Genomic DNA, 15,706 nt, shown 5'->3' with positions numbered 1-15,706 from the left:
TATTTCCTTTAGAATCCCCCTTTTGCCTTATGGAAGATGGGTTAGAGTGGGCCATGCCCTTCTTTTCCAAGTATTATTTTGGTTTTTCTCCTCTAGGATTGGTGTCGATTTGTTTAATGGATATTGGTGGCATATTTGGGACTGTTCATTTGGATCCGGCTTGTCCTAGTCTAGTTTGAAACTCAGGTAACCGGGTTCTAGATGTGGTTATCGGCCCGAGTTTTACTCGGGCTAAAAACCGCATTACTCACCCGCCCATGCTCGGGGGCAGGTACGGGCAAGATGCAGGTACAAGGTTAAAATCGTTTAAAATCTAAATTGGCCAATTAAAAAATTGGTCAAAATCAAAAGAGAACACTTCACCCTTAGTCAATGATTACTCACCAAGTCTCCCAGTTCATGTAAACCTAGAATAATGCATATGGTGGCGTCCTCGCCATGGCAGGAGAGATTGACTAGAAGAGGAAGACTTAGATTGAGAGAGAGAGAAATGGTTTATGGGAATGGCATTTCCAACTTCATATTGGTCTCCATTTTTGTCTTCGAAGTTCTAGTCTCTTTTGAGGGAGAAAATCATTAGAAAATCCATATTGGTCTCCATTTTCATCCTCCAAGTTCTCATCTCCTTTGAGGGAGAAAGTCGTCAGAAAATTCTGGAGAACCGTGTCACTTTTTGGCAAGACTAGTTGTGGTACTAATCCATGTTGTATCTCTCTCTCAACATTAACGTTTACTATTGCGTTGAATGTTGGAGGTTGGGGAATGCTAATGCCTACATTTGTTTCATTTTGGTTTGGTCTTGCTTGGATAAAACACGGGAGAAAGAAAATTAGGATTTGTTCGATAAAAAGGGTAAATTACAGTGTTATTTTCCACATATTCAAGTGTACATTTGGTGTAATATATACAGAAGATTAAGGGGAGGTTTGGATAGTGAGTTGAGATGAAAATTAAAAATTGAATAAAATATTGTTAAAATATTATTTTTTAATATTATTATTGTTTTGAGATTTGAAAAAGTTGAATTATTTATTATTTTTTGTCTGAGAATTTGAAAATGTTGTAATGATCGGATTAGATGAGATTAGTTGAAATACTTTTTGTATCTAAACCTAGCCTAAGGCTGCGTTTGGATTTTGAGGTGATCTCAAATTATTTGAGTTGATATGTGAATAGTAGTGTTTTATGAGTCCTATTGGAATGTGTTTGAATGTAAATAGGATATATGTGTTTGAATGTATGAAATAGTTTGAAATGAGCTTAACTTTTTATAAAAAATTGAAAAAGTATCTCATCAATGATTGATTTGAGATGAATTGAGTTGATTTCAACAATCAAACACACCCTAAGAAAGTTGACCAAGCTATACTAGGAAAATAGATAGACGTTGGCCTTGATTCACGGTTGCTAGTTTGGAGGATGTTGAGGCTTGATTTCAGGCTTGCTATTGTACAGTATCTTTACAGCTTGCATCTCCTTTGACTTTGTGTCAATATTTGGTACTTCTTGTTGCTTCATTCTTGGTAGCATTGATTGGTGCACTAGTACACCCCTTCAAAGTGACGAAAATTGGGAGCAACCAAGGGTTTTGTGAGAATGTTGGTCGGTTAATCCTTGTTGAAAATAAATTGAACTTTGAGAGAGCCATGAGTGACATGTTTTTGAACAAAGTGAAAGTCAATAGCTATGTGTTTTGTATGAGCATGAAAAACTGGATTAATCGAGAGGTAGGTAGCCTCGATATTAATAGAGTGGGAGGTTGGCGAAAAAAAATACCAAGGTCTTTGATGAGACCTTGGAGCCACATTAGCTGGCTAGTGCTCGATACTCAGCCTCCATGCTATAATGGGTATGAATGTGTTGTTTTCGTGAGCTCCATAAAATGAGGTTGGAGCCAAAGTAACTAAGATAGCCACTAATGAACTTGCGATCATATGGACACCCAACCCAATCTGCATAAGCAATGTAACACTCCTTCTCATAGGTTATGAATGCCACCTATATACGTAGCGTTAATGCCTAGTAAAGAGATTCGACATTATAAAAATACTTCATTTTTTGAATCATAAAACTTATCTAGCATGATAATTTTTCATAATATAAAAGTTGAAAAATAAAAAAATGACAATAAACTAGTTCTATGTGATAATAACACCGAATCAAATGTCTAAATCATAAACTAAGTTCATGTGGAAGTAATACCTATTCAAGGTCTAAGTCTCTGGAAATTAATGCTACTCGTGGCACAATCATTATTTGGGACATTAAAGACATAAAAACAGAGAAACAAATTAATCGAGGACTTAGTAATAACACATTGTATTGTAAACTTAACTTAGCTTAACAATAGGCTTAATTTTGAAAACTTTCATACATTATCATACATACATGGCATATAGATCATTCATTAGTAATATAGGCAGAATTAAACTTAATCATGGCATTACATGTAGCGTGGATGCATGAATGACTGACTCCATGCATTTCATATTGTACATGACTTGTTCATCTTGTCTTTCACTTAGTGGCCATTATGGTCTAATTGTTGTTGACCGCATGAATCATAACATAACATATTTTGAATTACGATTAGATCTGTGTCACTGCATAATTATAACATAAGATATGGTGGTACATGCTTAGATCTATGTCACCGCATACATCATAGCAAATGGTGGACCATGCTTATGTTCATGGTTTGTACATTATTCATAACTTAAGGCCAATCTTAAAGCTGACTTATCATTTACATGAATTCTTACTATCTTATCTTATCATATCATGATACATGTGACATGTTGACTTGTGAAATTTCATGACGTGTCATACTTATATGCATGACATAACACTTTTTTTTTATAAGTAGGATGAAAATTTTATTGATACGAATAAAGTAGGCGAAGCCCGTGTAAGGCATAGCACTTAACATAACATACTAACATGAGCATTAAATAACATAACTTACATGAGCATTACGTGACATAACTTAGCATGACCATTATGTGGCATAGTATTTAGGCATTACATAACAATCGTAACATAAGTATTACATAGCATAACATAACATAAGCCTTACATAGCATCCATTCTAACAAACAATCAATCAGCATGATATACATAATATCATTCACAAGCATATTGTCATAATTCATCTAGGTTTCATGAAAAAGGGCTAACCTAGAATTGGTTGTACATAACATAGCTAAGCATTTTTTTCATGCATAAAAGAATAGTTACAACACACATAAAAGTTAATCATGCTACTTATCTCGTTGCGTTGTTTCCTGAATTCTACTTCATAGCTTTCACCAATACGAGATACTAAACGTTACCAAAATCTTCTAGAAAAATGTGTTGTAATATCCTACGTAATTAAATACATATTATGGAAATTAATCTAATTAAATATTCAGTTACATCCTAAAATTACTAACTACTAATATCATATAATTATTTAAATACTAATATCATATCTAATCTTTCAAATATAATTTAATAAACAATATATTTTTTTTTATCTAAACCTATAAAAATAACGGTGGGAACATTCGTTTCATAAAAATAGACTTAATATTAAAATTCTAGAATCTATTACTATTGGGAGGGATATTTCCCATCCGGCCCATCCTAGTTGGGCCTGGGCCAAACAATGGAGCCTGTTCCAGCTCAGGTCTCACCCTTCTAAGGCCCCAAAGTCGGCAAAGGGGCCAAACCCTCAAAGTTGCATCAGGTGAAGGAAGTTGCACAATGCCGGAAACTAGACAAAGAAGAATAGATGGGACATGTTGACTTTGACATCCCTTGTTACACCTAGCATAAAAGGACTTACACCAGCAGGTGAATAGAGACGCATACAACCCTCTATTCTCTGATGAAGGGGAATTGAAATGACCATGTTGCTCATCCACAGTCGGGACACATCCTGGAAGCCACACCGCATTAAAAGCGTTGTCTTAGGAGTCATGCCGCATTGATAGCCCTGCGTCAGAACACCATGTCGCATTAAATATCCAGACTAGAATAGATAAGGGCAGGACGACCAAATCCTGACATTGAGTACATAATGTTCCCTTTGAACCATGTATCAAAGCTATATCCTAGGTACAAAGACATCTCTCTCAATGCTATTATTAAAAGAGCCATTACTCTAAACACACGAGACTAACTTAGGCTCCTCGGACCACCCCGAGCCCACCTTTTTCCTTGTGTTTACAGGTGAAGATCTCTATCCGAGTTGCTAGAACCTTGTTCAGGCGTACAAAATACAACGTTAATAGTGGAGCCGTCTGTGGGATTCATCTTATAGATGTAACGTGCCTTTTGTATGCTAGCAACAACCTATTCTCAGACAACTCGAAGACCAAAAGCCCTGAAGACATGGAAACACGTTTTGCAGAAATGGAACATTTGATAAAGACGCTAACTGCACAAGTGGAAACACTTCAGAAGAAGAACAAAGCCCTACAGGTGGACACCACCAAGCTACTTGAAGACATTGAGCCCAGCCTAAACAGACAAGGCAAGTCATGAGCCATGGGAGGGATGGGCACTAATGATGAAGACAAGAAGATGTAGCATGATCTTCATGATCTCATGGACAAATACGAGGAGATGATCAAGAAGGTGGGAGCCTCGTCCTCAGTAGACCAAATGCTCACCAGTATGAATCGCCTTACAGTGCGCAAGTGATGGCCATGCCACTACTACCAAAATTCAAGGTTCCTCAGATAGACCTGTACAATGGATCCAAGGACCCCTTGGAGCATTTGGACACCTTTAAGGCTCATATGACCCAACACAGATTTCCTGAGGAGATTGTGTGTAGGGCCTTCCTATTGACCCTAAAAGGTGCGGCACGGGCATGGTTTGCATCACTAGCACAAACTCGATCTACAGCTTTGAGGACCTAGCTCACCTCTTCATCACGCAATTTATGGCTAGCAGGAGGAGAAAGCGCTCGACGGCTTACCTCTTGACCATTAAGCAGCAAGAGGACAAGAGCTTGAAAGTCTATCTGGCCAAATTCAACAAAGAGCGAATGATCACTGATAACCAAGAAGAGAAGATTACTCTTGTTGCCCTCCTGGGCGACATATGGCCTTGAAACCCATTTATGACTGAGTTGGCCAAGAAGACTCCAACCACATTATGAGAATTTATGGACCAAGTGAACGGGTTCATAAATGCTGAAGACACGTTTTGGGCATTGACCGCACCAAGAAAGACAGATTTGGAGCAGGCCGATAGGAAAGCCAAGACATCGGCCCAATCCAAAAATGCGGACAAAGCAAAAGGAGGACATCGTGACAAAGACGACTCTTGCCCCTCGAGGGGGCTGGGCGCACGACATGATCGGGCAACACTGACAATACAAGAGGATGACAGCCCGCTGCCTAGGAAGTCGTCCATCAGGATGGTGGCTGATGTGGAATTTCGCAAGTACACGAAATCATAACAAGTAATATAGTGATAAAAAAGGATGTCGAACGTACGAGGACTATTTACCTATTAACTATTGAAATTGTTCAAATTCTTAACTTATTTGAGAATTAAGAAAATTGGTGGATTTTGAATTTAAAGAAAAAACAAAAAGAACAAATGAAATTAAATCAACAAATGAAGACTTTACCAAATACTTAAAAAGAAAAAGATTTCACTAAAAAAGAAAACGCTAAGTGATATGAACCCGCGGGAATGAAATCCCTTGAACCCACAATTAATTTGAAAACTCTCCAAGAAAGACAAATTCAAGTCAATGGATGGAAAAACCTAGACCCGATGAGAACTCGTTTCAAGAACCTAGATTATATCAAAATCTAGACCCATTGAAGAACCCGTCTCAAGAACCTAGATTACAAAAGAGGAACGCCACAAAGGTTGTGATATACCTTTGATAAGTTCAAGAGTTCAATCAAGAACAAGAGGAGAAAACTCAACTCACAAATGACATTCAATATTGTCTAACCTTCAAATGAGGCTACAAGGAGTATTTAAACTAAACCTAATTAAAACCTTAGCCAAAATAAAGCCCATTTTTATCCAAAATGCCCTGATGAACAGTGTCGCGCTACAGTACCCGCGGCTACAGTATGGCTACAGTAACACTACAATACCTCTTGAAACCCTAATTCCTAAAAAGTAACTTTCCAAATAAGCCTTTGGCCAAAATACAAGGCCTTCTTGAAAACCCTAGTTCATTGAAAATAAGACGTGTGGGCCAGGCATCTTTAAGCCCACTTATTCTAAACTAATAAAATAAATCATTTAATCAAATTTGAAGTCTCCAATAACAATAGGCCCTATCTCTAAGTCATGTCTTCCACAGCTTGAATCAAGTGGATCAAAGCTGGTTCTCATTCTTTCAAGCCCATCTTGAGTGTTGGGCTCTTGCTAGCTTTATCCCAAGTGGATTGTACCAATCCGTGCATTGCTTCCTTGATCTTCTTGGCCCTTGATCTTGTAATTGGCCCATCTGGAATTTGCAAATGATCTTTAAGAGTAGGCCCAACTTGGTTTCCATCATTCCCCCTCTCCTCAAAATGATTCGACCTTGAATCTTCACCTACATCAAAAGGAGAAAGATCAGAAAGATTGAAAGTAGCAGAAACATTATACTCACCTGGAAGATCCACTTTATATGCGTTGTCATTAATTTTCTCAACAACTTGGAAAGGTCCATCTCCTCGAGGATGCAACTTCGTCCTTCTTTGGCCTGAGAATCTTTCTTTGCGCATGTGAACCCAAACCCAATCTCCCGGTTCAAAGATGACACGCCTTCCCCCTTTATTGGCTTGGGAAGCAACCCTTTCATTCTTTTGGACAATTTGAAGTCGAACCCTCTCATGAAGTGACTTCACCAACTCCGCCTTCTTTTGTCCATCCAAGCTACTCCTGCCATCAACAGGTAAAGGTATCAAATCCAAAGGAGTAAGTGGATTAAATCCATAAACAATTTCAAAAGGAGAATATGAAGTAGTAGTATGCATGGTCCGATTATATGCAAACTCTATAAACGGCAGACAATCCTCCCAAGTTTTTAAATTCTTCTGAACAACAGTGCGTAAAAGCTGAGTTAAAGTCCTATTAACTACTTCAGTCTGACCATCAGTCTGTGGATGACAAGTAGTGGAAAATAAGAGCTTAGTACCCAATTTCCCCCACCACACCTTCCAAAAGTAGCTAAGGAATTTAACATCCCTATCAGAAACAATACTCCTAGGTACACCATGGAGTCGCACTATCTCTCTAAAAAACAAGTCAGTTATGTTTGTGGCATCATCTGTTTTATGACATGGAATGAAATGTGCCATCTTACTAAATCTATCCACAACCACAAAAATAGAATCTCTACCCCTTTTTGTCCTAGGCAGCCCCAAAGCAAAGTCCATAGATATGTCTACCCATGGCTCACTAGGAACGAGTAAGGGTGTATACAACCCATGTGGCAAAACCTTAGATTTGGCCTTTCTACATGTAATGCACCTTCCACAAATACAATTAACATCTCTCTTCATCTTAGGCCAAAAGAAATGTTCATGCAAAATGTCCAAAGTTTTCTTGACACCAAAGTGTCCCATTAATCCCCCACCATGTGCCTCACGCACCAATAACTCAAGCATAGAACAACTTGGCACACAAAGTTTGTTTTCCTTAAATAAATAACCATCATGCTTGTAAAACTTACCAAATGCCGCTTTATCACATGCCATATACACATTAGAAAAGTCAGCGTCATCGACATACATTTCTTTCACATATTCAAACCCAAGCATTTTAGCACTCATAGAAGTAAGAAGTACATACCTCTGGGATAGAGCATCAGCAACAATGTAATCCTTACCTTGCTTGTAACGGATGACATAGGGAAATGTCTCAATGTATTCCATCCATCTAGCATGCCTTTTATTCAACTTACCTTGACCCTTGAGATGCTTCAATGATTCATGATCTGTGTGGATTACAAATTCCCTTGGCCATAGGTAGTGCTGTCAAGTCTCTAATGCACGAACAAGAGCATAAAGCTCTTTATCATAAGTAGGGTACTTCAGAGATGCCCCACTTAGCTTTTCACTGAAGAAGGCTATGGGTCGCCTATCCTGCATCAAAACGGCTCCAATCCCTATTCCTGAGGCATCACATTCAATCTCAAAAGTTTTGTTAAAATCAGGTAATGCTAACACAGGTGAAGAGCACAACCTTTCTTTAATAGTGGCAAAAGCATTCTCTTGATTAGCCCCCCACTGAAACCCAACATTCTTTTTAATTACCTCAGTGAGTGGTGCAGCAATAGTGCTAAAGTCTTTAACAAAACGCTGATAAAAGCTAGCTAAGCCATGAAAGCTTCTTACCTCAGTGATGCTTTTTGGCGTTGGCCATTCCTTGATGGCCTTGACTTTCTCTTCATCCACTTCAATACCTTTTGTACTAACAACATAACCAAGAAAAATAACTTTTTCCATGCAAAAGGCACATTTCTTGAAATTAGCATACAACTTTTCACATCTCAACACATCAAACACATATCTCAAATGCTCAATATGTTCATTTAAGTCCTTGCTGTACACTAAGATATCATCAAAGTACACAACCACAAACTTGCCTATGAATGTACGTAGGACATGGTTCATTAATCTCATGAAAGTACTGGGCGCATTTGTAAGTCCAAATGGCATAATCAACTATTCATAAAGCCCATACTTAGTCTTAAAAGCAGTTTTCCATTCATCACCCTCTTTCATTCTAATTTGATGGTACCCACTTTTAAGATCAATTTTACTGAAAATACATGAGCCATGCAATTTATCAAGCATATCATCCAATCTAGGAATGAGATGGCGATATTTACCGTGATATTGTTGACCGCCCTGCAATCAACGCACATCCTCCATGTCCCATCCTTCTTTGGCACTAGTAGTACTGGTACTGCACAAGGGCTCATGCTCTCCCTCACGTACCCCTTGCCCATCAAATCCTCAACTTGCCTTTGAAGCTCATTTGTCTCCTCTGGATTACTCCTATAGGTTGGTTGGTTTGGAATGGCAGCCCCGGGCACAAAATCAATCTGGTGCTCAATGCCTCTAATGGGTGGCAACTCATTTGGCATCTCCTCCGGAAATACATCCTCAAACTCCTGCAACAAAGAAACAGCCAAACTAGGAGGAGACTGGTTAGTTTCATCAAGAGTAAGATAGGACTCTTTATAGATAAGAAAAATCATAGGGCGATCTGCGAAGAAAGCCCTCTTAACCTCACTCTCTCTTGCATAGAAACTCACTTTTGCCTTTCCTTTTTTCTCTGCAGACTCTCTTTCTTTTTTCTCTCGTGGCTCCACTCTTTTTTTCTTTACTCTCAGCCACCTCTCTACTTTCTTTTTCACTCTTTCTTTTATGCTCATTTGCACTCTCACTCTTTCTTTTTTGCTCAATCACTTTTCACTCTTTCTTTTTTGATCACTCTCATTTTCACTCTTTCTCTTTTGAGTAACCTCACTTTTCAATTTCAGTTGGTCCTCATAGACCTGACTTGGAGTTAAAGGAGCAAGCTTGATTGTTTTGCCCTCCTTCTCAAAGCTATACATGTTCTTGAACCCATCATGTGTCACCCTCCTATCATACTACCACGGCCTTCCCAACAAAATATGGCCAGCATGCATAGGCACAACATCACAAAGCACCTCATCCTGATACTTTCCAATAGAAAAAGTAACTAACACTTGTTTGTCCACCCTAACCTCTCCACAATCATTCAACCACTGTAATTTGTATGGTCTAGAGTGTTTTAAGGTTGGTAAATTCAATTTCTCAACCAAAGTAGTGCTAGCCATATTAGTACAACTCCCCCCATCAATGATCATACTACATACCTTATTGTTGACATGGCATCTAGTATGGAAAATGTTCTCTCTGTTGCTCTATATCATCCACCTTAATGTGTGCATTGAGAGCACGCCTGGCAACAAGGGACTCACCGGTCACAGGGTATACCACTCCATCATCATCATCACTAGCATCAATCAACTCGGGCACCTCATCACTATCATCCTCACTCTCAGTCATCACCTCCCCATTGTCACGCATAATCATCACCCTCCTATTTGGACATTGAGAAGCAATGTGCCCTGAACCCAAACACTTAAAACATTTAATATCTCTATTCCGTGAATGTTGGGATTCTACCTTGGGTTTGTTGCTAGTTCCCTCATCTTTTCGCTTAGGTGGTTCGGTCTTTCTTTTTGCTTCAGCTGTATCATTCCTATCCCACTTTGATTTCCAAGTAGTGCTAGAAACCGAAGTGCACCTTGCTGTCCCTTTTCTCTTTAACTGCCTCTCCACCTTCATTGCCATGTGTACCATGTCTTCTATCTCTACATAATGCTGCAATTCAATTACATTGGCTATGTCCCTATTCAAACCACTCAAAAATCTAGCCATGGTGGCCTCCCGGTCCTCCTCTACATTAGCCTGAATCATTGCCACCTCCATCTCCTTATGGTAATCCTCCACACTCCTAGACCCCTGTGTAAGATTTTGTAATTTCTGGTAAAGGTCTCTATAGTAATGGCTAGGTACAAATCTCCGCCTCATGAGAGCTTTCAACTCTCCCCATGTCTCTACTGGTCTCTCATAATTCCTCCTCCTATTGTTCACTAATTGATCCCACCAAATAATAGCATAATCGGTGAACTCAATTACCGCCAACTTCACTTTCTTCTCCTCAGAGTAATTATGGCAATCAAACACTGACTCTATTTTTTTCTCCCACTCTAGATAAACCTTTGGGTCAGCTCTACCTTGGAAAGATGGTATTTTCAGTTTGATGCTCCCAAGGTCTCTATCTACACCATCCCTACCCTTGAGATTCCCTTTAAGTCGTCTTTCATGCCTAACTCTTCCATGTCTACCCGACCCAACTTCAGATGCTAAGTCTTCCTCATCCTCACCATCTCCCTCATTCTCATACTCATTTTCAACTCTATGCTCATGTCGCCTCCTATCTCTCCCTCCTTGCAGATTTCTAATCGCTGCTTCTTGATGATCCATCCTATCTCTCACTTCACCCAACACAAAGTTCAACCGCTCAAACTGTTGTTGCATGGCTTGCAACACATAGGATGAGTTATCTGCTCTCCCCCTTGGTGATGCGTTACTCTGCTGAGACATTATAAGGTGCTGCACAAAAGAATGTTAGTGGCAAAAAAGTAAACCTCACACACTCCCTTACGTGTTTACACTCGAATAATGGCACTCCACTCGTGTTTCACTCTTAATTGGCTTTTTCCCGATAATAGTCTCACACTCTCTTGCCTTTTACCTCAAGAGTTTTCCCACTCAAGTTCTTTAAGAACTAATTGAACTTAATCAAGACAAAGCAACCATGTTTTATCCTAACTAGTAATTAGGTCCAAGAAACAAGAACAAGAGTAAGACGGAAGGAATAAAAAAAAAGATGACACGTGAATCCAAGAAATTATACGAATGAAACAGTTACTATAAGACAAGATACCAACTAGAATAATGTATGCAGCCCCTTTGATGATAAGGTTCAAGAGAAATTTCAGTTTTCTTTTTTTTTTTTTTTGGGCGAATTTTTTTTTTTTTCTATCTTTTTTTTTCTTTTTCACCAACTGATTTGATCACAATCAAGAATAAGCAATTAAGAAAACCCTAACAATAACGCAAAAACCCTAACACAAGTGCTATATGGCAGCCCCTAGAACAAGAGATTTTAGCCAACACAAACCCTAGAACAATGAGATTTAGAAACCCTAACAATAGTGAAGAAATACAACAGCCACTATTTTTTTTTTATTTTTTTGTAATCAATCTTAGAGCAATGAAACCCTAGAATGAAATATGCAAGAAATAAAAGATAGAATCAGACCTGATTGGAAACCTTGCTCTGAATACGAAATGATATGAACCCGCGGGAATGAAATCCCTTGAACCCACAATCAATTTGAAAACTCCCCAAGAAAGCCAAATTCAAGTCAATGGATAGAAAAACCTATGCCCGATGAGAACTCATTTCAAGAACCTAGATTATATCAAAATCTAGACCCATTGAAGAACCCGTCTCAAGAACCCAGATTACAAAGGAGGAACGCCACAAAGGTTGTGATTTACCTTTGATAAGTTTAAGAGTTCAATCAAGAACAAGAGGAGAAAACTCAACTCACAAATAACATTCAATATTGTTTAACCTTCAAATGAGGCTAGAAGGAGTTTTTAAACTAAACCTAATTAAAACCCTAGCCAAAATAAAGCCCATTTTTATCCAAAATGCCCTGATGAACAGTGTCGCGCTACAGTACCCGCGGCTACAGTAACGCTACAGTACCTCTTGAAACCCTAATTCTTAAAAAGTAACTTTCCAAATAAGCCCTTGGCCAAAATACAAGGCCTTCTTGAAAATTCTAGTTCATTGAAAATAAGACGTGTGGGCCAGGCATCTTCAAACCCACTTATTCTAAACTAATAAAATAAATCATTTAATCAAATTTGAAGTCTCCAATAACAATAGGCCCTATCTCTAAGTCATGTCTTCCACAGCTTGAATCAAGTGGATCAAAGCTGGTTCTCCTTCTTTCAAGCCCATCTTGAGTGTTGGGCTCTTGCTAGCTTCATCCCAAGTGGATTGCACCAATCCGTGCATTGCTTCCTTGATCTTCTTGGCCCTTGATCTTGTAATTGGTCCATCTGGAATTTGCAAATGATCTTTAAGAGTAGGCCCAACTTGGTTTCCATTACTAAGGTAACCAACTCACCTAACCAATCCGATCCCAAATCCTAACTATACAATCAATCAATTATCATCCTATTTGATGGCGAAATATTCTAACTTATCTAAGACCATCTCTCGAGTAGAATTAGAATTACCCAATTTACGATAACCCGCAATATGTCTATGTGAGTTTAAAAGCATTTGAGCACATTAAGATTAATAATGTTTCACATAAAACCCGCATAAATCATGTTGGCACATTTTTTCCTTTCGTTCAATTCATGGCATACACCGTACGAAGCTAAACTACATGCATCATCTCTCAAATTAACTGGCCAATAATTGAAAACATTAAACTGAATGATGTATACTCAAAAGGAATGATAAAATTATAATCACATAGAAATAAGATTAAGAATTGTCATGGAGAGGCTACATCGTAGTCTTAGCAATATAAATTTGCTCATAATAGAATCAAAACAAACCATAATAACTCTATAATTCATAATGAAAATTGTACAAATAGCTCAACAACCAGTATATTATTTAATAGAATTTCCTTTTTCCAGGAAATATTACCACTCCTTTGACATTTATCACAAGAAGAAACAAAAGCATAAGTATCTTTAATAATGGTGGGCCAATAAAAACCTGATTGGAGCACTTTAGCTATAGTTTTGTTCACTCCACAGTGCCCGCCAACCTCTAATGAATGGTAATGTCTTAAGACCGACTCTATCTCTTCCTTAGGTATACATCTTCTAATCACTTCATCACTACAATGCTTGTAGAGAATAGGTTCCTTCCAATAGTAGTGATTGACCTCCGAAAAGAATTTCTTCCTTTGTTGGTATGTAAAATCCAGATTGATCACATTGCTTACCAAGTAGTTTACATAATCTGCATACCAAGGAATTTGTGTTAGAGATAAAACAAAGAGTTGTTCATTTAGGAATACCAGCTAAGTAACCTGGGTTTAGCTTCCTTTTTAGCTAACAAGTATTTAAGAGTAGAATGATCAGTGTAAATAATTACTTTTGACCTAATTAAATATGATCTAAATTTATCGAAAGCAAAGAGCACCGCTAACAATTCTTTTTCCATAGTAGCATAATTTAATTGGGCATCCGTCAAGGTATCACTAGCATAGTAGATAACATGGAGAATCTTGTTCTTCCTTTGTCCAAGCATAACTCCTACTGCGTAATCACTTGCATCACACATCAGTTCAAAGGGAAGTGCCCAATCTGGTGCACATATTATTGGGGCTGAACTTAGCTTCTTCTTCAAAAGTGCAAATGCCTGCAAATTATCATTGGAAAAGTCGAATGGAGCATCTTTGACCAAACGAGAACATATGGGTTTAGTAATTTTAGAAAAATATTGAATAAAACAATGATAAAACCCCTCATGTCACAAGAAACTTCTCACGCCCTTGACTGTGCTAGGTGGAGGTAATTTTTCGATGACCTCTACTTTGACTCGATCTACCTCAATGCCATTGGAAGAAATTTTATGCCCAAGTACAATTTTTTCCTACACCATAAAATGATATTTTTCCCAATTAAAAGAACAAGTGATGGAAACCAAGTTGGGCCTAGTCTTAAAGATCATTTGCAAATTCTAGATGGGCAAATTACAAGATCAAGGACCAAGAAGATTAAGGAAACAATATACGAATTGGTGCAATCCACTTGGGATGAAGCTAGCAAGAGCCCAACACTCAAGATGGGCTTGAAAGAAGGAGAACCAGCTTTGATCCACTTGATTCAAGCTGTCGAAGACATGACTTAGAGTTAAGGCCTATTGTTATTGGAGATTTCAAATTTGGTTAAATGATTAATTTTATTAGTTAGAATAAGTGGGCTTGAAGATGCCTGGCCCACACATCTTATTTTCAATGAACTAGGGTTTTCAAGTAGGCCTTGTATTTTGGCCAAGGGCTTATTTAGAAAGTTACTTTTTAGGAATTAGGGTTTCAAGAGGTACTGTAGCATTACTGTAGCCATATTGTAGCCGCGGGTACTGTAGCGCGACACTGTTTATCAGGGCATTTTGGGTAAAAAGGGCTTTATTTTGGCTAGGGTTTTAATTAGGTTTAGTTTAAATACTCCTTGTAGCCTCATTTGAAGGTTAGACAATATTGAATGTTATTTGTGAGTTGAATTTTCTCTTCCTGTTCTTGATTGAACTCTTGAACTTATCAAAGGTAAATCACAACCTTTGTGACGTTCCTCTTTTGTAATCTAAGTTCTTGAGACGGGTTCTCAATGGGTCTAGATTTTGATATAATTTAGGTTCTTGAAACGAGTTCTCATTGGGTCTAGGTTTTTCCATCCATTGACTTGAATTTGGCTTTCTTGGGGAGTTTTCAAATTGATTGTGGGTTCAAGGGATTTCATTCCCGCGGGTTCATATCATTTGGTATTCAGAGCAAGGTTTCCAATCAGGTCGGATTCTATCTTTTAATTTCTTGCATCCTAAAATTTAATTCTAGGGCTATATTGTTCTAGAGTTGCCAAAAAAAAAGTTGCCAACAAAAAAAAAAAAAAAAAATTTGCAGAAACGAAAAGTAGGCTGCCAAAATTCTGAGGGTTTTGTGTTTGGCTGAAATTTGCATCACCTAGGGTTTCAAAATTCTAGGGTTTAATGCATATCTGAGTTTGTCAATTGTTTGGAATGTCGTTCCATTGATTCTCTTCTATTTCGTTGTCAATTCTTATGTGCTTCAATTCAATTTCTTGATTTTTACAATTGAGTATTTCTGTTTGTGATTGAATTAGAAAAAAGAAAAGAAAGGAAAGGAAAGGAAAAGAAAAAAAAAAGAAAAGAAAAGAAAAGAAAGGAAAGGAAAGGAAAAGAAAAGAAAAGAAAATTTGAAAAAAAAAAAGAAGAAGAAGAAGATAAGGAGAGGTAGCATATTTAAAGGTTGCTACATAGTTACAACAAAGACAAAGAAAAACATTTGTTGATTGAGTTTTATCAT

This window comes from Juglans microcarpa x Juglans regia, chromosome 8D, assembly GCF_004785595.1.
Source record: "Juglans microcarpa x Juglans regia isolate MS1-56 chromosome 8D, Jm3101_v1.0, whole genome shotgun sequence".
Classification (NCBI taxonomy): Eukaryota; Viridiplantae; Streptophyta; class Magnoliopsida; order Fagales; family Juglandaceae; genus Juglans; species Juglans microcarpa x Juglans regia.
This window is presented reverse-complemented; position numbering follows the sequence as displayed.